This window comes from Littorina saxatilis, linkage group LG8 (genome assembly GCF_037325665.1).
Source record: "Littorina saxatilis isolate snail1 linkage group LG8, US_GU_Lsax_2.0, whole genome shotgun sequence".
Taxonomy (NCBI): Eukaryota; Metazoa; Mollusca; class Gastropoda; order Littorinimorpha; family Littorinidae; genus Littorina; species Littorina saxatilis.
In genome coordinates, this window is record NC_090252.1 from 41,600,160 (window position 1) to 41,626,627 (window position 26,468).

Genomic DNA, 26,468 nt, shown 5'->3' on the forward strand with positions numbered 1-26,468 from the left:
AAAATCTGAAAATTGTAAAAAAAAATAAAAATTTTATAAAACGATTCAAATTTACGTTCATCTTATTCTCCATCATTTTCTGATTCCAAAAACATATAAATATGTTATATTTGGATTAAAAACAAGCTCTGAAAATTAAAAATATCAAAATTATTATCAAAATTAAATTGTCGAAATCAATTTAAAAACACTTTCATCTTATTCCTTGTCGGTTCCTGATTCGTGAAAGCGAAATTACAACATTTAGTCAATCTGTCGAACCCACAGAATAAAACTGCACGCACTGCAGTGTTTTCAGTCACGAGAATAAAACAGCTTCCTCAATCCACGCGGCAAGGAAGTCGCTCAATTTTTGCGTGCAACACGAAGTAAACAGACATGCAAGAATAGCGACGGGTTCAAGTTTAGGTCGCTCCAGGAGAAAAATTCTTGTGGATGTTGGCCTTTAAGCGTGTTTTTGAGGCGATCTTTCCCACCACAGTATACAGTTAGAAGGACACAGTACGGAGTTATGACAGCACACACCATGAATACTATGCAAGCATTTCGCAAAACACATATGAGGGCCCCAAAGGGTTTAAAATCGTGATCGTGATTGGCGTTTTTTGACCTTTCTGTGACCGTGATTGCCGAAATTTCCATTTCTGTGATCGTGATAGGACTTTGCCCGTGATCCGTGATGACAAAAAAATCAAGTCTCGTGATCGTGATCGTCATTTGTTTTCGTGATCGTGATGGGCATTATTGCAAAGCATTTTATTTTCAACATACATTTTTCGTTGGGGATTTTGTCAGGCATGCTACTTTTCCGGTAATTGCCGGAAATCCGATAAAGCCGTTTTCAAAATCCGGTAAAGTCAAATTTATTCCGGTGAAGTTGAACAATTTCCGCAAAAACGATCCGTGTGGATATCGCGCAACGCGACCGGGCGCCGGTCTCAATGAAGCCAGCGCACAGTAGGCCAAGTGTTGTTTTCACCAGTTTGGAGGTGTTTTGAATGGTTGTGGGGGGAGGCTAAAATGGGATTTTTAACAAGATCACAACACTATTACAGCCCTGAAAATGATGCCCAGAATGCACCAGATTGCACAGATTTTAACCGTTTTTTGAAAAAATGTCCGGGGGGGCATGCCCCCGGACCCCCCTAGTTGGCTCGCCTGCTTTGCAGGCTCAGGTATAACCTTTTTTGGCCTGTAGCATTCCTGTTTGTTTTTCAAGACCATGAAACCAGGCGATGGTGTACCTCAAATTGTATGGCAAATAAAGAACCCATCACACATACATGAATTTTAATTTCAATACACCCAATAGTTTTTGAGAAAATGGGTTTACAAGATTTAGCTCTGGAAATGTGAAATTGTGCAAGTATATATTCATGTGTGTGAGTGAGGGTGTGGGAGTTGAATGTGTATGAGTGGAGAGAGAGAGAGAGAGAGAGAGAGAGAGAGAGAGAGAGAGAGAGAGAGAGAGATAGAGAGAGAGAGAGAGAGGGGCGGACGAGGGGGGGGCACAGGGGGCACGTGCCCCCCCCAAAAAAAAATTGGAAAGCTGATTTTATGACTATTTCTAAGTTCAAATGGCACCATTTTGCTTCTTTGGGCCAAATTTTTTTCCGGGGGGGCATGCCCCCGGACCCCCCTAGCAAATTCGGGCGCTCCGCGCCCATCACATTCACTTTCGATTCAAAGTGCAACCCCCCTTACAAAGCAACTGATCCGCCCCTGGAGAGAGAGAGAGAGAGAGAGAGAGAGAGAGAGAGAGAGAGAGAGAGAGAGAGAGAGAGAGAGAGAGAGAGAGAGAGAGAGAGAGAAAATAAAACAATAAAAACAACATTCTTGTTACTGATTACAAATCATGATATGTATTTCTATGTGTGTATGAAAGAGAATTAAAAAAAATAATAAAAAAGTTCTCAATTTGTGTTGAATAAACAATAGATCCAGAGGAGCGAATTACTGTGTGGTTGTGTTTACTTTAAACACGTGAAGGATTTATACGAGAATAATATGTTTTTACCATTTCACAGGATTTGTGAAAGAGTTGGGCATAAACCAACAAGACTATTTGAATATGGGGCAATTCGCGACTTGATGCGTCTAACCACCGAAGCCGTACAGAGTACGACCCTGGCGTTTGAGGGCGTAGACCACATCCATGGCGGTCACAGTCTTCCTCTTGGCGTGCTCAGTGTACGTGACGGCTCCAACAAGCATGCAAGCCTACAGAAATCCAAGCGGTGACGCACACTCTCCAAAACTGCACTTCAGATATTAAATCATGGATGACAAACAATATGCTCAAGTTAAATGATGACAAGACTGAATTTCTTCTTTTCTCTGGAGCGTCCTCTTCGACCACTTCCCTTCCAGCCTCCATCACAGTAGGTTCTAGTGACATTTCTCTCTCTGATAGTGCTAGGAATCTTGGGTTCATCATGGACTCCCACCTCTCAATGAAACAACACATCAAAAAAGTCTGTCAGACATGTTACTTTGAGATCAGAAGAATAGGTTCCATAAGAAAATTTCTCACTGTTGATGCCACTAAAACTCTCGTTACATCCTGCATTCTGTCCAGATTAGATTACTGCAACTCCCTTCTCATAGGCTGCCCTGACTCCACTCTCCAACCCTTGCAAAAAGTACAACACTCTGCTGCACGTCTCATTTTCAGAGCACAGCATCGACAACCCTGCACTCCTCTCATGAGAGAACTTCACTGGCTTCCTGTATCTGAACGTATTAGGTATAAAGCTGCCTGCTTCTGCTACAATATCATCTCTGAATCGGCACCTGCCTATCTTTCTGAACTGGTCTCTCTCTACACTCCCTCTCGCACCCTTCGTTCTTCTGATGATGCTCGACTTCTCTGTCAAGGTCGCTTGAAACGCAAGGCTCATGGCTTCCGCACGTTTTCGTATTATGGACCTCAGTTATGGAATTCACTCCCCTTTCAATTACGTCACTCTCCATCCATTTCATCTTTTAAGTCCAATTTGAAAACTCACTTGTTCCAACAACACTACGGATAGTTCCTTAGTATAGAGTCTGGGGATGTGAGATGTGCATGATGTGTTGTTTGAATCTGACAGTGATTGTATGATTTTTGTATACATGTATTGTTGTCCCGCGCTTTGAACTTTTGATAAGGCGCTTTATAAATGCCCGTTATTATTATTATTATTATTATTATATAATAGCATCCCTTTTTTTGAAGATGAATGATAATGGAATACAAGCTATGAAGGTAATGGATTATCAAAAAATAAGTACATTTACACCAAGGCAGTTTCGTAAATTAATGGTAGACGCTTATCAAACTGAGACTATTGCAGTCAGTTTCTGGAAAAGAAAAATGGGAATTGAAATAAACAAGGACATTTTGCAGATAGCAAGCAACGCATCAAAAGAAGTAAGATTGAGACTGCTACACTGGAAAATAACTCATAACATTTATCCAACGAACATTATAATTATTGTATAAAATGGGCATTGCAGAGAGTATTAGTTGTACACATTGTACAGAAAAGACAGATTGTATCGAACATTTCTTTTATTATTGTAGAAAAATAAGAAATTCCTCCGAGGTAGGAAAAACACCCCCGTCCTTACCATTCTCACTGCCACCAACTGAGAAGGCATTTGTCCGGGGTGTATTTGCCGCTTCGCCGGGTAGCAAGTAGAGCCGAATACCCGGCTTGAGTGGCGCACTGTGCGACGGCTTCGAACCATGGACCTGTCAAGCTTAGGTCCCTTCCAGACTCGTGGAATGGGAACAGCACGAACATGATTCAGGGGCCATAATGCCATTCCTGATCATATCATGTCGAGTCCCATACTTGTCGACGACGCCCTAGGTACCACATCACAAACAGAACTGTGCAATACACAGGTGTTTTCTACAGACACACTCAAACACACACACACACAGAGAAGCCGTATATATATATATCTATATCTATTGTATAAATATATAGAGATAGATGAGAGTGTATTTTTCGCGTGGCTATAAATTGATTCGACCTTTGCACTTTTACAGTGAGGATAATTTACGGGTCCAATTTACGTTCTGGACACTGCGGTGACCTTCTAAAAATAGTAACAGAACGCCGGGAATATCCGAAGATGCCCCCTCACCATACGAAGGAAGGGAGGTAAACGCTGAAAACATGGAGAAGATAAGGAAGAGTTATGCCGTAGTTGATCCCCCCAAAAAACCAAAATCCACCAATAACTCCCTAACCGTGTGTTTGACTGGTCCCAACTTTTGTAAGGACCGTCTCAGGAATGTATAGAACCTGTTCACCAAGTTTGGTGACGATCGGTCCGTTCATTCTTGAGATCTACTTGCGAACACAAACACACAAACAAACAAACACACAAACAAACAAACACATCCAGTGAAACCTATACACACCCCTATACCGGGGGTGTAATAAGCAAAGTGTGGAATCTTGTTGAAGAAGCCTTCTTCACCGCTTGTTCAAAAAGAATTCATGTTGATGTGCGGGATGCCCTATTTGGCCTAGTTAAAAGGAATTCTATTTCATCCGCTGAAGCAAACTATGTCAATTTGCTGATCTTGATTGCAAAAATGTGTATAGGTATTTATAGATACGGTACCCCTTTAGAGATCGGATGTATTTTTGAAAAAGAGTTAAGTTTAAGAAAAATAATTGACTTGTGATTCGCATATATGTTGCTATCTGTGAAATTGAAATAAAGAAACGTTAGGTAACAAAAGGAGAAATGATGACGGACAAAATGTATAAAAAATTTAAAAAAATAGGTGGAGAGAGAGAAGATAGAACGAGAGGAGACAGTGAGAGAGAGAGAAAGAGAGAGAGAGAGAGAGAGAGAGAGAGAGAGAGAGAGAGAGAGAGAGAGAGAGATTGGCAGACTATGGGAGAGAGGGGGAGAGAGAGACCGACAGAGTATGGGGGAGAGGAGAGAGAGAGAGAGAGAGAGAGAGAGAGAGAGAGAGAGAGAGAGAGAGAGAGAGAGAGAGAGAGAGAGAGAGAGAGAGAGAGAGAGAGAGAGACGAAGCAAAAAAGAAGAACAAAGAAGAAGACAGAAAAATCCGAAGAACAAAATTCAGAAAAAAACAGACAAGTCGAAGAGAAAGAAAGTGGATGCAGAGAAAGACAGACTAGGGAGTGAGTGAGAGAGAGACAGTGAGAGAGAGAGAGACAGTGAGAGAGAGAGAGAGAGGGAGAGGAGACAGAGAGATGTTGTGTGGACAAGTGTGAGAAAGAGAGAGAGAGAGAGGAGAGAGAGAGGAGAGAGAGAGAGGGTAAATGTAAATAAAAAAAAATTAAAAACAATTGTCCATGATCTGTTTACTGTCCATTGAGTGTGAAGCTGAGAGAAAGAGTGAGACTGAAGGAAAACAATAATAACTTAATAAGAATTAAAATGATTATAAAAAATTAAAAAAACGCACGCACATGTGTGATTAACAATGTCTGATCTCCTAAAAAAAAAGAAAAAAGAAAGAAAAAAAACAAAACAAAAAAAACAAAAACAAAAAAACACGTGCTTTCTGTACAGTCATGCAACTTTTACCGTGACCGTGATTTGCCACTGGTGTTCGTGATCGTGAAAACAAAAATCAAGGTAACTGTGATCGTGAAAGCTAAAATTTCCCTTCCCGTGATCGTGATGATACCCCCCCCCCCCTTTGTAGACGGGTAACAGTACCAAATAGTGTTAATTAATTACTTTTAAATTATTAGCAGTATGCAGGGATAGGCCATGATATGTTGAACATTCTTGCCGAGTTCTAGAAAAATCTAGTGGGGGAAAGTCTATTTTTAGACCAAATGAAACCATTTGAGGATTATTGCAACTGAGAATATGGCAGTACTATAGCTTGCAGCACAGTGAACATTGTTTCATGCAGTATGGGTTGATTAACTTGTGTCATGTTTTCAACTAAAAAACATAGCATGTGTGGCAATTTCAAAATCTGTTCCAAATAAGAATTTAACCATTTAAGAATCTCAACAACAAAAAAAGGCCCCCGAAGATCATTTGTAAGAAATGACAACTGATATCTGCAAACCATGTCATATACATGGACATGATCTAGCAGCATATTAAAACTTATATTACTCATAAAGTTCAATCCATTTGAGGATTGAACCATTCAGGAGTTTTACCAAAATCTGTCCCAAATAAGAATATAACCATTTGAGAATCTTGACAAACAAAAAAGGCCCCCGAAGATCATTTGTAAGAAATGACAACTGATATTTGCAAATCATGTAATATACATGGACATGATCTAGCAGCATATTAAAACTTACTCGTGGTTGTGGGATGGGCCCAACTGAACGTCTTCTGTGGCTGCTGGGCATGCCAGCCAGTGCTCATGTCAACACATCCATGCAGCGTGTTACTGGTGTGGAATTTGCAACAAGCGAACAGCACAAAGACTGTGGACAGGCCAGACAAGTCAGAGATCACGCTGATACCCTCAAGCTCATCGGCTACTTTTTAAGCCGGAATCCATTCGACCTTGGTGTCCAGGTGATGAGGTTGTAAACGTGGAAAGTGCACAACAGATTGGACAGAATATTGTTACCCAGATAACCGGCAGGACCATGGATGACGTGCACATGAAAAAGTCAGACCAGGCTGTCACAATGGCAACCAAGACGACGACTGTCTTTACCAACAATGAACCATTTGCAGTAGACCCAAACCTCCTTTTCCAGCGTTTAACAAAGATTGCACAAGTGACTCCTGAACGTATGCCTGAGTGCTTTGAGTTTGAACTCAACCCCATCCCTACAGCTCTATTTGATAAAGCAGGACTACCTCGGGAAGCAAGAAAACATGAACTGGCAAAATACATTTGGGCGGCCACAAAGCAAGACGTAAAAGAGCTCCCAAAGGATGTGACCTATGTGCTGGATGGAGGGGCACTTCTGTACAGTCAGACCTGGAGCAAAACCGCGACCTTCGTCCAACTCATTGCATGCTACGTGGACTTCGTCATACGACACTATGGACTGGCAACCGTAGTTTTTGATGGATACGGCAGTGGCCCTTCAACGAAAGACGTAGCCCATCTACGAAGAAAGAATGGTCTAAAAACAACAAATGACGTCCAGTTTGAAGATGACATGTTTGTTGCTGATACAAGGGAAGCATTTCTCAAAAATGAAGTCAACAAGCAACGGTTCATCAACAGACTTTCCAAAGCTCTGGAAGACAGCGGGATAGAAGTTATCCAAGAAGATGGTGATGCCGACTGCTGCATTGTGCGCACTGTCCTGCAAAAAGCAACTGCTTTTCCCACTACTTTGGTAGCCAACGACACAGACCTTCTCATCCTCCTGTTATACCACACTCAAGAATTCCATAGGAAGGTGTACATGGCAGCGGGAGAAAGGAACTGGGACATCAAAGTAGCACAGACCGCATTGAATGCTGAGTGCACAGACCTGAGCAAAACGCTACTGTTCTGCCATGGCTTTGGAGGCTGTGACACAACAAGTGGACTGCATTCCATTGGGAAAGGAACGATCCTGAAGAAATCGGCAAGGTCTTCTTTCCTAAGGGAACAGTCACAGGTTTTTGAAACACCTCGGACATCCTGTGAAAGAATCATCAAAGCTGGGGAGAAAGCCATGGTATTTCTCTACAGCAACGGCGAAGAGGAAAGAAGTCTCAATTCCTTGGGGTACGTAAAGTACCAGTAAAAACTGGTGACATCAACATCTTCAATTGAGCCTCAACAGCTTCCACCAACATCAGCAGCAGCTCAGTTCCATTCAATGAGATCCTACTACCAAATACAGGAGTGGATTTCACTGAACGGAGATGCCATGGACCCACTAGAGTGGGGATGGAATATTACAGGGGACAAAATGTTCCCAATCTACACAAACAGAACCCTTGCTCCGGAGGACCTCCTTCACCTCATCCGCTGCACATGTAAGACCGACTGTTTGGCCCGGAGGTGCTCGTGTAGGTTGTACGGATTGCCATGCACAGCAGCCTGTGCTCACTGCAAGGGGGAAAGTTGTTTTAACAGTGCGGGTCACGAAGAGGAAGTAGACGATCTTGTGTGTGAAATTTGAATCTGGATTGTAGGTTTTAGTAGTGTGTGACTAGAATTGTAACCGGTTTGAAACAATATATCGACACACGTGATCATAATATAAAAAGACATCTGACATCTGGGAAGATATAGGTTCCAGAAAAAATTACATTGACAGTTGTGCAAATCTGAGAGAAAGAGCAGGAGAAAAGGTCCTGTCAACAACCAACTGGTAAGTCCTGTTTTCCTAAAATATTGAACAAAATTGTATAATTCCTGAATGATTCAATCCTCAAATGGATTGAATTTTATGAGTATTATAAGTTTTAATATGCTGCTAGATCATGTCCATGTATATTACATGATTTGCATATATCAGTTGTCATTTCTTACAAATCTTCGGAGTCCTTTTTTGTTTGTTAAGATTCTCAAATGGTTATATTCTTATTTGGGACAGATTTTGGTAAAACTCCTGAATGGTTCAATCCTCAAATGGATTGAACTTTATGAGTAATATAAGTTTTAATATGCTGCCATGTCCATGTATATGACATGGTTTGCAGATATCAGTTGTCATTTCTTACAAATGATCTTCGGGGGCCTTTTTTTGTTGTTGAGATTCTTAAATGGTTAAATTCTTATTTGGAACAGATTTTGAAATTGCCACATATGCTATTTTTTTAGTTGAAAACATGACACAAGTTAATCAACCCATACTGCATGAAACAATGTTCACTGTGCTGCAAGCTATAGTACTGCCATATTCTCAGTTGCAATAATCCTCAAATGGTTTCATTTGGTCTAAAAATAGACTTTCCCCCACTAGATTTTTCTAGAACTCTTTCATGTGATTATTTGGTGCCTATAGACTGTAACAAAACTTAAATGGGTTTAAAAGGAATTTTATTACGGTTTCAGTATGATTTTGAGTTTGGCTGCTCTATTGGGGCCCTCACATATGATAACGGTTTGTTCAAAAGCGTATACGTGGACATGGCATACGTGACTGCAGCACACACAAAAAAAAAAAAAAAAAAAAAAAAACTGAGCCGGCGATAGGAAGACCGTGCAGATATTCTTCCAACTTTTCGTGCAAAGCGGCGGGGTAAGCGACGGTCGAACTGACCTAATGCACACGATAAAGTCTGCCAACGGGCCTTTCACGGAGTCGGGTTGCACAGTGAGCTTTGCCGCGTGTTTTACATCTCACAAAATAGGCATTCCTAAATGTTCCATTTTCGACAGATATCCGCATAGGTCAGTGGTACAGCGCTGCGCTGCAGTTCCTGAAGTAGCTGGTTCGAGCCCAGCCAACGCTATCATTTTTTTTATGAATCATGTGCGCTTTTCCCGTTCAGGGCCCGTATGTTTATGGGGGAAGTTCGCGACAACTCCCGAAGTTTTGAGTGACATCGGAAGTACTTGCCTCACTTTCGTATGTATGGGCCGGAACAAAAGGGTTTACCTCGAAGCAAAGCGAGGAAGTAACTCAGGGTATTTTGCGACTACTTCTAAAGTTTTGAGTGACATCGGAAGTACATCCTCACTTTCGCATGCATGGGACGAAAAAAGAGTTTACTTTGGAAGCTAACGAGGAAGTAAATGAGGGTAAATGTACTACAGCCAGACCCAGTAGTAAACACGCTACTTCCACAGTTTCTCAGTGCAAAAAGGCAGGGCTTTTCTTCAGTTTTTCATGTCAAACCGAGCTGACGCTCCAAAAGAGAGAAAATAGAGGGAAAAGTCGTATCTTCTGCATGCATTTCGTGCAAATTTCCCTGAATACAAACCTGAGTTGCCAGCTTTGACTTTTGTTTGTTGATCTGGGTCATTGGCCACCACTCTTTCATTCCCGCTTATACGAGGGGGTTACTGTGTTTCTATGAAAATGGGCGTCGTTGTGTGCATGTGTGAGTGTGTGTGTGTTTGTGTGCGTGCGTGCGTGTGTTTGTGTGCGTGTGTGTGTGTGTGTGTGTTCGAGTGTTTAAGTGTAAGTTTCTGCTATTTTTTTTGTCATTGCTTTATCTGTGTGTGTGTGTTGGTGTGTGTGTGTGTGTGTGTATGTATTTGTGCGAGTGCCTGTCTGCCTGTGTGTGCGTGCGTGCGGGTATAATTGTGTGTCTGTTCTTTCATACGTTTGTTTGCGTGTTCGCGCGTGCCGTGTGTGTGTGTGTTTGTGTGTGTGTGTTTGTGTGTGTGTGTGTGTTTTCGATGTTATGTGTGTGTTCGACGGTGTGTGTGTGTTCGACGGTGTGTGTGTGTTCGACGGTGTGTGTGTGTTCGACGGTGTGTGTGTGTGTGTGTGTGTTCGACGTTATGTGTGTGTTCGACGGTGTGTGTGTGTGTGTGTGTGTGTGTGTGTGTGTATGTGTGTGTGTGTGTGTGTGTGTGCCCACTCCCCACACTATGATGAGCTGACTATATTTGCGCCTTGATATTTTATTCATGTTCTTACGTTTTATGCTGTTTATTGTGATTCACCACACCCGAGTTTATCGTAATTGAGATAATAAAGTGTTCTATGTCTATGTATTATGTACACACGCACGTAGACTACAAAAATCCAATCTTGACTTTGAACTTTATATAAACGTACATCCTCTTCACAATTAACGAGGACAAACGTAATTTACAAACACCTAAGTACAACAATTTTTCTGTTTTAAAAATTCGGACACACATTTTCTCAAATAATGTGAAATTCGCTGAACTTATCTTCTTTTCACTACACCTTATATCTTGATTCCCCAAAAATGGAGTTCTGCCTTTTTAAATTTACCAGTAACACAAACATTCGCTCTGACCAAACTAGTTTTACCGATACACAATCATTAAAAAAACACTACAAAAAGAGTTTTAAGTTAACCGACTTCGCTACCACATAAACAACCTTTTTTTATTGTCCCCAACATTCTGGTCAACGAAATCATTATTATAGACAGTCATTCTGTTTAAGGACAATTATCACAGCTTTCGTTCAACCAGTTAAAAACAACAATTATAGTAAAAGCTACAGCGCGATCAACGTTTGCCCATTTACGAACTCCCGATGAGATTTGTTTCTTCTGGTCACCAAGCCTACCGTTTACAAACGCATGCGCACTAATTGGGATTCCCCCAATTTTCTCGACCTTGACCTCAGAACTCTCGAAGCCACTACTTCGGCGTTCAATTTAGCTCGTGCATACCGAGTAGCTGGCAACTTTGCTTTCGAAGTTCCCACTTCCAATGTCAAGGGCCTCTCGCTTGACATAATTATACGACGATATCGCATCTCAAGGGTCCTTACCCATCCAAAAGAAACCTCCAGCGCATACTACAATTGCTGGACATTCCGTTTTTAAAGGCAGCTCATTTGGAAATGATCTCAGACACAATATCGAAGACGTGAAATGCGTCAATCGAGCAACTGTCGTAACTTGGCTACAATGAGACGGTCTCCTACCTTGCACCATAGACACGGACTGTGACATTCTTGTTTAATTTAGGTGAAATGCTTAAAACAGAGTGACTCAAAAGCGACAGTTCGATCAGTTACTGACCGAAAAAAACGTGCTCGAGTCATTCGGCGAACTGGTGGCGAGCTTTCAAACCAGCACGACTGAATAACTCAGAATGCCTTTTTTCATCATGCCTCTATTCTACACGAGTAACATAGTGCAGTGGTAACGGTTCCGGACTCTCGTTCATTCGCTCCGGGTTCAAGTTCCGCCGGGAGCTATATATTTTTTTTTATTAATCTTTTCCTTTTTAAGCCTCCGCAATTGCATTCCGGCTGCAAAAACCGGGTTTTACCTCTGTGTTAATTTTATTCATTTGCAAAAGAAACCTTCCTATGCTTTGAACAAATCATATCATGTCTTGACTTTCAACTGTACGCGCGTGTGTATACATAATGTGTGTCACTACGGTGAGTATGTGTGTGTGTGTGTGTGTGTGTGTGTGTGACGTGTCACTTGTGTTATCATAGTTTCAGTGTGTGTATGAGTGTAGATTGAGAGAGAATGAGAGAAAGTGAGTGTGTGGTTATTTGTTTGTGACTGTGTGCGTGCGTGTATGGGTGCGTGTGTGTGTGTATATGTGTGCGCGCGAGCGCGCGCGTGTGTGTGTGTGTGTGCAGTGTGTGGTGTGTGTGTGTGTTTATGTGTGCCGTCAGTGTCACTTGTGTCATAGTGTCAGTATGTGCATGAGTGTACGTTTGTCTGTGTGTGCATGTGTCGTAAGAGAGAGAGAGAGCGACACTTCTTTGGCAATTTTGGACCAGACAGCGTCTTTATGTTTAACAGTTAGACTGTTCTGTAAACTTGGCCTTTACTGTGTTTTTTCTAATTAACTTCTGAAATTTGGACAGAATAACCGTTCTTTCGTAAAACACTTCTGTCAAGAGTACAGCAATTTCACCATCTGAAAAAGGTGCAGAACGCCCCTCCGTGTCTACTTTCTTTTTGAGCGGCACACGTGCCTTGCCATTTTCGTTGACTGCCATGTTGATAGAAACGTGCGCATGCGTATTAGTAGGGATTCCCCCAATTTCCCCGACCTTGACCTTAATACTCTCGCTGTCACTACTTTGGCGTTCAAGTCGGTTCATGCATTGTGAACAGTTAGAAAGTTGACTTCGGGAGTTCCCACTTCGAAAAGAGGCCTCTACTTCCAGTGTTTCTTACTTCTAGTTCATGCATACGGGCCCTGTTTGTAAAATATGCGTCTTTTTTTTTCTTCTTTTTTTTTTGGGAGGGGGGGGGGGGGGCCCAAGTTTTGTGTGTGCTCAGGGGGGGGGGGGCCCAAGTTTTGTGTGTGCTCATTAATATAAAACTTTTTTGAGAAATCACTCACTAAAACGGACGCAGCATGCGCGCGTGCTTACACACACACACACACACACACCCACACACACAGATAAATTAAGAGCTATATTTTGTCATGCAGATTGCAGACACCTCGCTTGGAAATAACACCTTTTATTGTCACTTTTATTATTATTATTCTAAAACGTGCCTGTCAAGATACCCCGCGTACAATGTTCCATCACTCATGGCTGGTCCAAATGGTATTCGCCTTTCAACACAGGGCAGTATATACAGTAATATCGTCGTTTCAAATACTTTGCCACTCGTGTAACCCATGTGTAAAACGTGTGTCCGTACCCGTTTAATTGCACATAACATATCCACAAGGAAACAAACAGCTACCAACAAAAATTAATGTGTTTTAATTGCGGCAATACAAAAGTCTGCAGGGTTAGCATCGAATTACTTCAATAGAATCTCGTTACACAGGTCTACGAACCGCATCTCAGTTTGCTACTGAGTTAAAGTACAAATTCAATGTCAATTTCAAAGAGGGTTTATAGGGTAAATTGTGAAAAAACGTTTGTCTAGGGCCATGAGATCATTTTTGTTTGCGTGTATATTGGCGTTCCCTCATGCTCCCGCGCTAATCTTGGCAGGATTCGCCTTCTTAAATTCTGCTCCTAAACAACAAGCCTTCGTGGGGTAACGGTTATAACATTGCGCTTCAGCACCAGTTGTCCCAGGTTCGAGACGCACAATAAACGTCATTTTGTTATGTTTTCGTATTCGTAAATGATTATGAAGTGCCAGTTGACCGGTTTTTATGTGTTCATTACACCCCCGGTATAGGGGTGTGTATAATTTCGGTCGATGTGGTTGTTTGTGTGTTTGTGTGCGCATATAGATCTCAAGAATGAACGGACCGATCGTCACCAAACTTCGTGAACAGGTTCTATACATTCCTGAGACGGTCCTTACAAAAATTGGGACCAGTCAAACACACGGTTAGGGAGTTATTGGTGGATTAAGATTCTACAAGGACTTATAGAGGGACATATTAATGGTCAAAGGGAAATAACCTTCTCAGTTGGTGGCAGTGAGAATGGTAAGGACGGGGGTGTTTTTCCTATCGGAGGAATTTCTTGTTTTGAATCATATTCGTAGCGTGTGTCAAAATTGTATCGTAAGATCAAACCAACTTTTGTTTTTAATTCTTCATACAATGATTGTTTTTAACCTGCACTTTAAACCGCTGTATTTAAAGTTGAAATTAATTGAAATAAAGAGAAATTATGGCTGTTGTGTATTATTTGCATCTTTTGTAAAGCACAGGTTAGTGCACCATGAAAACAGTGCTCGCTCAAAACAGGGAACGCGCCTACTTCTAGAACAAATACGTACACTTCATCAAAGAAAGTTATGAAGAGAGTTGCACTCAATGATTCGTAATAAAAAAAATAGTGCACCAAAATTCTTTTTAAAGTGTCCAGTATTTCAGTTTCGATTTATATTAATTATAATGTTGAACATTTCTGCAAGATTTTGAAATGTTGAATCCCTGCATGTCCCTTTGAATATTTCTGTAACTGAAAATGGAGAAGAAATTGTATTTTCTTGGCTTTTCCCAGATGACTAGAATGCTTTTAATCATCTAAGGCCTACACACATTTCACAGTCAATGTATTTGCAAAAAAGACGGTTCAACTTAGATAGATTTCAAACTTACAGATAGGATGTATCTCCTTCAGTCCACTGTAGCGTTTGATACTTTTTAGCAAAACTAAGTTGCTTCATTTTACATGCAGATAAAATCTCCATTAGCTTCAGGAAATTTGAACAGAGTGTGTGCACAAGATCGCAAGGATGCTGGTGACAACCCCGGTGTCTATGACACCTTATACAAATGAAAACCATCAAGAGAACTGCACTGCCGCTTGTTTTCGTAATGTACTGTACGATTTACTTGCAAGGTGTAGGTCTCTTGGACCACCATCCCTGTTCTTCCCACTATCTGATGATGACATGCCCTGAACTGCAAAAGATCGCCAACAATAAAAAAAAATATTTTAACGCTTCATCATAAAGCTCGTTTTCTACAACAGTAATACAAGATCCGTTTAAGAGTGCAGCCAGGCTGTGTATAAAATCAAATAGTAGCAATTGTACTTAATTAATCTCAAATACGTACAGGTATTGAAGCTGCTGTGTACTAACATAAAATTAATACAAACGAAACACAAGAGCATTAGTATTACATTAAAATATACCGTAAACTACATTGTATATGCCCCCCCACCCCCAATTTTGTCCAAAAGTTAGGGATGGGCGTTTAATAGGTACTAAACCCTTTGCATGAGCGTTTTCTTTACTATACAGTTCAAGGATATTTTGGTCAGTGTTCAAATGATGCGTTACTGCACAAAACGTTCCTCTCCCTCTCACACACACACACAAGCACACGCACACAGACATAATCTGCAAGCAAACCACGAAGGAAATATTGTTGTTTTTTGGTATGTTAACAAGTTTATAATTTAATAGTTAGTGATCTGTTGGACTGATTAATTCAGGTCTGCGGTGAACAAACCCATATCAACATTTTAACGTTAAGCAAATAAACGCATTTTATCCCCCCCTCTGCTTCTTTCTCTCTGTAAACTTGCAGGGCTAGTTATTTTTCGGTAACTTACCCAACAACCAAAATCACTTACCCAACAACGGGCCTGAATCCTCGATAGCTCATGGGTAGAGACTGTACACATTGTGGATCTACTTTTTGCGACTCAAAAGTTCAGAACACTCTAATGTACAAAATATACATTTCTGGAGCAAACAATACAACCATACCGTATTTAAACCAGCAACTACAGACTTGAACACATGAATCTCCATATAAAATCCATGAGTTTGGTTGTTTTCTGAATTCAGATCTGCCGTGCACAATCGTTTATCGCTAGCAAGATTCCAAGGAAAAGTAACTCTCATACTTTGTCTAGCGACACGAGTAGTTCCCCTTCCAGATTTCGGCTGCACCGACAAGACTGCAATCCGACGGTCAGTTTTCAACAATATTTCATTTTATAAACAGATCACACGCAATCAATTGCAAACATTTAATCAACGTAAAGAACATGCAGCGGTTTCATACACTATTTTGCCCCAGAAAACTAAACTTCATACAGTTTTTAAAGTTAGAACACGGGTGTAAAACTTCGTCTGCTAGTCACATTCGAAGAAAGAACATTTCCTGAGCGATACCAAAACATGAACAGAACACACACTATCTGCCTTTACCGCCACAGCAGAATGACAATATAACTGTGTACTTGATTTTAGTTTAAAACATGGAAACTGACAAGAAGTGTTAACAAAATTGAATGATTTGCACGGAACTATACAACCGCGCATTAATCGATCGCCTGCGCAGGTAGACTGGTTGGGTGAATATGATTCGATCAAACTTTCGCACAAAAACTCCTCTTTTCTTTGAATAACTGAAGAAAGGAGGGATAAAGAGGTTACATACCTCGTCTCAGTGATTATCAAAAATAATGGTCTCAGTTCGCGGTCATGAAAAAGCTCGCTGAAGCTCGCATTTTTCATGATCCGCTAACTTCGACCATTATTTTTGATAATCACTGAGACTCGGCATGTAACCTCTACGTCACAATTAGTTGTTGAATGATAAGTCACGTTTGTCTCGGAAACTAAAAGATTATTTGTTGTCAGTGTGTCACCCAATGAGGGGAAAACTGTGTATGAGGGACAACGTCTTGCCTTCAAAGGCCGCGATAGAGGGTAAACAAACACAAGTCTGTTCATTCGTTATGTTCTAACTCCTCGAGGTCGACCTCTCTATTCACTTCCAAATCTCAAACCAACTTTTATTTTTACATTCTTCGGACAATGATTGTTTTTAATCTGCACTTTAAATCGCTGTATTTAATGTTGAAACATCCACTGAAATAAAGAGAAATTATGGCCGTTGTGTAATATTTGCATTTTTGTTTTTAAAGCACCGGTTAGTACAAGTGCACTATGAAAACAGTGTTCGCTCAAAATAAGAAAGTTGCACACATTGATTCGTAATAAAAAAAAATTAACAAAATTGTGTGCGGCAAATTTCTTTTAAAGTGTCTAGTATAATGTTGAACATTTCTGCAAGATTTTGAACCAGACTATAGCTGTTCATCTGACTTCTTATGCCTCTTGTTAGTACCAACACAGCCCATGACAGTAACACAGTGACCAGATTGTTTTTTTGTTTTTTTTTGTATGGCCATGTTGGGTTTGATGCGTGCATGCCTGGTTTTCTCATGTTGATGGGTGTCGGCACAGAAGGTCTGCCCGCTGTCCTCAGCCAACATGCTCCGTCTTCATGGCAGCTCAATTTTTTTATCGAGGTTCTCTCCTCTAGATCCGCCGTGTTTCGCCTAGGGGCTTTCGCTGCCTAGTTGATAGGGTCACCTCGTAGAGGATGTGGTCATAGACCACGCACGGTCGGTCTTGGGATAGGGAAACGTTATGCTAGTCCGGAGGGATTACGCCACAATGGCCACCTCGCGAAGACCCAGGGTCCTAGACTAGGGAGGTCCAAGGGGGAGCACCGGGAGGGCTACCCCTCTACCCGCACCTCCAACACAATCCCTTCCCCTGGTAGCTTCATCCCCAAGGAGGAAACAAAGCTACCTGCAACACCCCACCAGATTGTTTGAATCCAAGCAAAAGACAAGATATTTACGCAAACATGCCATGTTTGTAATGAAACAGAGTTTGATTATCAGCATATTCCATCAAAAATGTCTGTTTCTTCACAACCGACCAAATATAACAATCAGCTTAGTACTGCAGGCAGTGAACACAAAAGGATGAACAGAACATGAAAACAACGTACCAAATCTGTTCAATGTGTATCTGTTAATTGTGACCATGACAAGACACTGTTTGTCTCACATGTGCTTCTAATGTCAACAGTGATCATTCTTACTTTTCTTCACTCAATGGCTCAAAGAACCGAATCATCTTTATAAATGCCTACACTTAGGTTTAGTAGGTTCTAAACTGAACAAGGTAATAGTTCTGACATAAGCTTTAAAACCAGTTTTGACAAAACTTGGCATGAAGTGATGGTGCCTGTATGTAATTCTGGTCTTCAGTCAAATTAAGCATCACACTGCATGTTCCTTCTGGAAGAACGCTGTGTGTGGAAAAATCCCTGCATGTCCCTTTGTATATTTCTGTAACTGAAAATGGAGAAGAAATTGTATTTTCTTGGCTTTTCCCTGATGACTAGAATGCTTTTAATCATCTAAGGCCTACACATATTTCACTGTCAATGTATTTGCAAAAAAAGACGGTTCAACATAGATAGTTGTCGAACTTACAGATACGATGTATTTCCTTCAGTCCACTGTAGCGTTTGATACATTTCAGCTAAACTAAGTTGCTTCATTTTACATGCAGGTGAAATCTCCATTGGTTTCAGGAAATTTGAACAGAGTGTGTGCACAAGATCTCAAGGATGCTGGTGTCAACCCCGGTGTCTAAGGCACCTTATACATGTTAATAAAAAAAACATCAAGAGAACTGCCGCTTGTTTTCGTAATGCACTGTACGATTTACTTGCAAGGTTTAAGTCTCTTGGACCACCTATCCTGTTCTTCACACTACCTGGTGATGACATGCCCTGAACTGCAAAAGATCGCTAACAATAATTTCTTATTTTAACGCTTCATCACAAAGCTCGTTTTCTGCAACAGTAATACAAGATCCGTTTAAGAGTGCAGCCAGGCCGTGTATCAAATCAAATAATATTAACTGTACTTAATTATCTCAAATACAGGTATTGAAGCTTATGTGTAATAACATAAAGACGAATGAAACACTACAACTTTAGCATTACCTTAAAATATACCGTAAACTACCTTGTATACGCCCCCCACCCCCCTCAATTTCGTCCGAAAGTTGGGGGTGAGCGTTTTATTGGAACTAAACTCTTTGCATGAGCGTTTCCTTTACAATACACAATATAGAGCTTAAACAATGACCACGAGTTGATTACTGGAAAATAAACCACGAGTGGGTATTTGCAGCTGCTTGGTAGCCTAATTCACGAGTGTGCGGAACACACGAGTGAATTACCAAGCGGCTGCAAATACCCACTCATGGCTTATTTTCCAGTAATCAACGAGTTGTCGTCATTGTTTAAGTTATTTACACAACGAGCAATACGGGTCGAACATGCAGTCATGCAGACGACATTTTGTAGGCAATTTCATTTCAGCCTAATCACTCAGAGTGTCAAATGCGCGACATTCTGACACAAACTTTACTTGTGAGGGTATTAAAAGTCGAACTCACGTTTAGCTAACGATTTGATCTGAATTTCGATTTCAATGATTGGGATTTCACCGAATTAACTCGAGTGGAATCAAGGGACATTTTTGTGAGAGAGAGAGAGAGAGAGAGAGAGAGAGAGAGAGAGAGAGAGAGAGAGAGAGAGAGAGAGAGAGCGATCGAGACAGACAGTGATTCAAGGCGCACAACTCAAGTACACTGTCAGATACCGCGCTAAATCGCCGTTTTTTTGGTGCCGGTGCAGCAGCCGGGTCATCAAAAATGTCCCTTGATTCCACTGGAGTTAAATCGGTGAAATCCCAATCATTGAAATCGAAATTCAAATCAAAACTGTCGCTCGCAGCAGCCATTGTTGTTACAGTTTGAGTCAACGTTGTATTCTTCCGCAACAGGGTCCAATCGTCTGGGTTTCAAATGATGTCATGTTCTAAAAATAAATTCTAGTATTGATTATTTTTTAGCCCTCTTTATTCAAACTTCGAATAATCCACGTGTGATTTTTGGGTGTAAAGTAGTTCGTTCTAATTTCTCACTTGTCTAAAAATAATCAACTAGATTTAATCCACTCCTCGGTTGCATTACAGGAGTTGTATAAAAGGATATTATGGCCAGTGTTCAAAGGATGCGTTATCCCCGAGTACGCAGTACTAGGGTCCAGCAGACTTTAATTGTGTGTCTGTCTGTCTGTCTGTCTGTCTCGACTTAACAGCTTATTGCTGGGAAACTACTGGGCGCAGTTCGTTCAAAAGTTGATACACTAACTTGATAATAGGTCCGATTGATCGTATTAAAACTTCATAATGTTACCTGGGACCTAAATGCGAAATAATCCACAAAAACGACTCTTGGCGGTGGGCGCAATTCGCGGTGGGATAGAACTGCTGTTCGGCTCATAGAATAGCGTCACTGGGCCTGAGCACACATACGCTGCGTGTGCCTAATTTTATGAACGAGCGAAGGGAAGCCAGCCGGCTTCATACCTCTTGTAGCCTTTTTTCTCTCGCGCGGTGTGTGTGTGTGTTCAAGATTTTGTGCACATGTGTTAGTGTTACTGTTTGTGTGCGTGCGTATGTGTGTGTGTTTGTGTGTGTGCGCGCGTGCATGAGTCTGTACTCGTGTGTGTGTGTGTGTAAGGAAGAGAGAAAGTGAGGGAGAGAGGGAGAGAGAGTGTGTGTGTGTGTGTGAATGTGTGTGTGTGCATGAGTTTGTGTGTGTATGAGTGTGTATATGTGTTTGTTTGTAAAGCACATCCTCGGCTCGCATGCAATGTATTTATATAGCAAAGGGAATGCCTGTAATTCACACAGAGCAATCACTTGGTCTTAAACGTGCACAAGACAAAAACTTTCATACTGGGGGAGCGAACCCGTCTGAAGAGTACTCGGGTCCAGCGCGAGCGTTTTTTATTGCGCAAAACGTTCATCTCTCTCTCACACACACAAGCACACGCACAAACAGAATTCTGCAAGCAAACCACGAAGGAAATAGTGTTGTTTTATTGTATGTTATTGTTAACAAGTTTATAACTTAAATAGATAGTGATATGTGGAACAGATTAATCCAGGTCTGCGGTGAACAATCCCATATCAGCATTTTAACTTTAAGCAAATAAACGCATATCACAATCAGTTGTAGAATGATAAGTCACGTTTGTCTTGGAAACAAAAAATATGTGTTGTCAGTGTGTAACCCAATGAGGGGAAACTGTGTACGGTGGATAACGTCTTGCCTTCAAAGGCCGCGATAGTGGGTAAACAAACACAAGTCTGTTCATTCGTTATGTTCTAACTCCTCGAAGTCGACCTCTCTATTCACTTCCAAATCTCGTCATGTCAAAACGATTTGCGTGAAGCGATATTACTACATTTAGTCAACCCTTCCAACTGACAAAATGAAATTGACCACACATATACTCCACAGCTGTGTCACCGGCATTCATGCCTTGCGGACTTGCCGACACGTTCACACAACAGAGATCGTTCAGAAAGTGACAAGCCAGTATAGCGCATTAGTGTACAGCATTTCACAGTAAAACGCGCGTTTTGATATTCTTTCTAATTTTCAGACCTTGCTTTTAATCCAAACATAACATATCTATATATGTTGTTGGAATCACGATACCAAAAAGAATCAGATGAAATTGTTTTTAAAATACTGAACCGATCTTCATGAAACTTTACATGAGATTTCCTTGGTATGAAGATCGGTCCAGTAGTTTACTCACATATCACTCCACACACACACACACACACATACACACTGACACACACACACTCACACACACACACAAACACACGCGCGCGCACACACACACACAAACACACACAGACAGACAGACACACACACACACACACACACCAAGACCCTCGTCTCCATTCCCCGTCTATGTTAACACATGCAATCTAAAATTGACTAAAAGTAAGCAAAATAAGACAACGCAGACTGACAATAACAAGTACATACAAACCAGAGCACAGGTGTTTTTCTTGACAGAGCACGACTCACACCGTATACCGTGGTTGCACTAGGCAAATATGTCCGAAGCTGTTGCACCCTTATTTTGCGCAACCGACAAATCTTTGAATGTCTTCACAGATTCATGAAATAAGACGCTCCTGCACCACTTTAAATCATACTATCTGACCCAGATGTCAAGAAATGACCATAGATCACATTACAATCGCGTGTAGCCTTTCTCATGTGCTTGAATTTCCCTAGTAACTGCTAAAAGTCAAAATTTGCACATAATGCGCTTGAAATGTGTAAATACTTGAAGGCCAACGTTCACAAACACATTGAAGCAATGAAACACATCGATGATATGATGCTATGACACCTTAGGCCAAAGTACAAACGGTAGTTTTGTGATGATATGTCATTTGTGAGGAATTACAGGTGATTTTGTGCAGAAACTTACGTCGCGTGTCTCCCTTCGGACAGAAAAATAGGGGTGCAACCGCTTCGGACAGATTTGCCTAGTGCAACCAAGGTATACTGTGTGCGACTGTGTCTCGCTGTCTGGTTTTCGAGGAGCTGATGACCCAGTTTGAACACTGGCTGAGATTAAAAAAAAAAAAATCTGTGCACCACACCGGGCTGACACGTGTGGGGCAATCGAGGTCACTGTGCATGGACATAATTCACGGACTTTTTTTTTTTTTTCCCTACGGACTCCGCTTATTCAGTTAACGCTCGTTTTCATGACACACACACACACACACACACACACACACACCACACACACACACACACACAAACACACACACACACACACACAAATATGTTTCCGATGACAAGTCAAACAAGTACAGGATCGGTATGTCGGTTACTTTTTATATTTTGTTTTTTAATTGATTTTTAAAATTATCATTACACAGGCGCATGTGGCTTTTTATCGACCGAAAATCATGCGAGCTGTGTCTGACAAGATTAATTTTTCTTATGAAGTCGGCATAATTGAGTTTTGCCAAATATAAGCAATATATTTTGAAGGGTCGAAAGAAGTGTTAGGGTCAGAAGGAAAAGATAAAAACATTTGTTGGCCCTAATGCTTTAGAAGGTCTATCATTCCACGCAAGGCGTTTTGTTACAGTAGATCTCTCTTCTTCTTTTCGATCGCCAATCACACTTGGAGTCCAGATCTTGAGATATAATTAGTGGTCCTCTGCAGCGCAGCCACTGCCACGTACAACTTGTTGTGCAGGGACTCCGGCAATGGCCAGATTTCCTCTCTCAGCACCTGGCGGTTCCTGCAGTCTCGTAGGATGTGGGCCGTGTCCTGCTCTGCTTCTCCACAAGAACACATGGGGGAGGGCACAACATGCAGCTTCTTGTGGATATGCTGGTTAAGTCTGTTGTGTCCCGTTCTCAGGCGGAAGATGACCACCTGCTGTGGTCTGGATAGCAGGTGGTAGCTGTCCTGTGGCTGGGGCGTCCTGTGCAGAGACTTAATGATGGTCTTCATCTCTGTCAGGCTCACAGGGTTGTTCTCTTGCTCATCTTCTGCACCCAGCTTTCCCGTCCTGTCCGCCTCTTCGTTTCCTTGTACACCACAGTGGGAGGGGATCCATTGCAGTACTGTCCTCAGGCTCTTGATGTTGTGTAGAGCGTGTTCCAGCTGAGGCAGTTTGCTACTGGTCATTGCTTGTAGTACTGACAGAGCGTCAGTCAGGAAGACCACCTGGTTGTCATGGTTGACTCTGTCGTTGATGGTGTATGCTGCATGGATCAGTGCTTGTACCTCAGCTCTGTAGTTTGTACAGTGGAGGCCTGTTGGTATAGCCTCTGCTTGCCACTCTCCACTGGGGTACTGGACATACACCCCCGCTCCTCCATTTTTGACGGCCTCTGTGGCTGACCCATCAGTATACACCCGTATCCATGCTTCTTGGGGGTACCTTTCTTCAAGCATGGCAAGAGTCAGGGCTTTTTTCGTCACATTGCTCTGCTCGTCCTTTGTTGTGAGGTAGGGGACACTGGTCTGTATGTCCAGGTTTCCTTGTCTGTCTTCCCAGGGTGGGGCGTCAAGGGAGAAAGATGGTGGCTCCACTAGCTCTGGCATCTCTGTCTGATGTTTCTTCTGCAAAGCCCTTGCCTCAAGAGCGAAGCTTGATCTTTTCAGCCTGCCTAAGGACATCTTCTTGAGTCTGTCACTCATTGGATGGTCATGAGTGCACTGGTACTTGGTGGCTTGTACCATTGTTTTGCAGTCTCGCCTTTTGCTCAGTGGAGGAATGCCAGTCACCTGTTCCATCTTCTGTATGGGTGTTGATTTCATTGCGTCCGTGATGATTCTCAGCGCTTGGTTCTGTACTTTGTCTAGGGCCTGCTGGTGTGTCTTGGCTGCTGTTGCCCAAGAGCTTGATCCGTACTCGAGGTGCAGTCGTACAGTCCCCTGGTAGACTGATTTCAAGATCTTCTCGTTTGCACCCCAGTGTGATCCTGCCAGCTTCCGCGTGATGTTTAGTTTTCTCCTGGCCTTTCCCTCTGCATTCATGATGTGTTGTTTCCAGGTCATGCGCTTGTCATAGGTGACCCCCAGGTATGTTTGCTGGTCTTCAAATTTCAGGGGTGTGTCCCCCATTGCCAAGGTCAGTTTGCCAGGTGTCGCTTTGTCAGAGAGTGTGAAGAGAGTGGCAGTGGTCTTCTCCCTGTTGATTGTCACACACCAGTCTTCCGTCCACGCTGCAACATTTTCTAGGGCAAGTTGCATCCTGTAGGTTGCTGTGGTTGCATACTCTTCCGAGCACCAGAGAACAAGGTCATCAGCATACAGTGCCGCTTGGACTCCTTTGGGCAACTCTGGTACCAGGTCGTTAATGAAGAGTATGAATAGCGTGGGGGAGAGTACTCCTCCCTGTGGAACTCCTTGGCGTAGTAGCACCTTTCGGCCACAGTGACCGTCCACCAGCACTCTGGCCTTTCAGTTGTGCAGGTACGACTTGGTCCACTGGTACATGTTGCCTTTGACACCGGAACGTAGGAGTTTCACAAGGAGTCCATCTTTCCAGACCTTGTCGAAGGCCTTCTGCAGGTCAATGAAAGTGGCCAGGGTGACCTTCTGGGCCTGGTAAGCATCCTCTATGACCTGGCTAAGGTGTGTTGTCTGGTCCTCCGTACTTCTGTGCTGTCGGAAGCCGGCTTGTTCTGGGACGATGATGCTTTCTGATTCCAGGTACAGCTGCAGGCGCTGGTTGACAATGCGCTCCATGGTTTTGCATACGCAGCTTGTCAGGCTGATGGGTCGGTAGCTCAGGGCTTTGGTCTTGTTTTTCCCTTTCTTTAAAACTGGGATCATCCTGGCTTCTTTCCAGCACTGAGGTACCTGTCTCTGTCTCCAGCTGAGGTTGAAGATGCCCAGTAGTTTCTGGAGGGCCGAGTTGCCTATGTGTTGCAACATCTCATTCGTAATGTTGTCTGGACCTGGAGACTTCTTCTTTTTGAGCTTCTTGATGGCATTCTTCAGCTCGGCCATGGTGATGTTTTGTTGCATGGCATCCTGTACGTTTCTTTCTGTTCTTTCTCTAATTTCTGTTCTGACTTCCTTTTGTAGAGGCAGGGGTATGGTGGTGTCGCTTTCTCCCCGATATGCTTGGGCGAAAGCATTGGCAGCGGCTTTTCCAGTGAGTGTTCTTCCTTCCTCCTCCAGGGTGATCTTTTGTCCCTTGTTGCCCTCTTCATTCAGTGCTCTTGTAAGTTTCCAGAGCTTTGTTGTGTCTTTTTCCATATTCAGCCCTGCCGTCTTTTCTCTCCAGCCTCTTCTCTTGCACTCTAGCTTTGTCTTCAGATGTTTTGCTTTGCTTTCTTGGAGTTTGATGTTGTTCTCCTGGCTAGGGTTCGTCTCTGCCTCTTCTCTCATTCTTGTGAGTGCATCGTGCGTCTTCTGCAGCTCATCGGACCAGTATGGGATGTAGTCCTTCCTCACTCCACGTGGGATGCTGTCCTTGGCTGCCTGGATTATGCTAGCATTGAACTCCTTTATCACGTTGTTGATGTTTCTCCCCTCTGTTTCTATGGCTCTGGTCAGCTCATTTGTTCGTATGTTGAACAGTCCCCACTTTGCCTTTTTGTAGTTCCATCTCGGGTGTTGTGGATGCTCAGATGCTGAGTCTCTACTGATGGTAAGGAGAACTGGGCGATGGTCGCTTCCACCCAGCTGTTCATCCACTTTTCTTGAGATGTTTTGGGGTCGTTGACAAGGATCAGGTGGTTGTCGTCCTGCCAAGATTCGATGTCTTCTCCTCGCCTGTCTAGTGTTTTATATCCCCAACTCTGGGACTGGCTGTTAAAGTCTCCAGCGATGAGGAAGCCGCTGTCAGGGACCTGGATTGTGTCAAGCGACAGCATCTTGTCGTTGGGGCAGTAGTAGTTGACGATGTTCATCTTGCTGTCATTGGTCGTTATCTTGACTTCTATGTACTCTGCTTCTTCCATGTATCTGTTGGTTTCACTGGCATTTATGTTGTTCCTGACCAGAGTCATCACTCCTCCTTTCTTCCTCCCTTGTCGGTCACTCCTGAACACCTGGTACCCTCGGATCTTAAAGGGCTTCCCTTCTTGCAGGTGTGTTTCCTGAATGCAGCAGATGTTGATGCTGTTTTCATAGAGGAAGTGCTCTAATTCTTCCTTCTTATTGGATACCCCCTCTGCATTCCAATGCATGATGTTAATAGTGGGGTTGTCCTTGGCTCTGCTGTTTTTCCGGCCAGTCGCTTTCCTTTCTCGTCCCCTGGCTCCACAAGACGAGATGAAGGGACCTCCAGTAGCTG

General features: G+C 42.5%; 2 protein-coding genes across 2 annotated transcripts in view; one reads left to right on the top strand and one right to left on the bottom strand.

Annotated features, from left to right (window-relative positions):
• Positions 1-26,468, bottom strand: part of LOC138973593 (uncharacterized) — a 409,985-nt gene that overhangs the window by 43,657 nt on the left and 339,860 nt on the right. The window lies entirely within an intron of this gene.
• The window catches only part of LOC138973568 (uncharacterized), a 49,254-nt gene that overhangs the window by 15,672 nt on the left and 7,114 nt on the right, over positions 1-26,468 (top strand). The window lies entirely within an intron of this gene.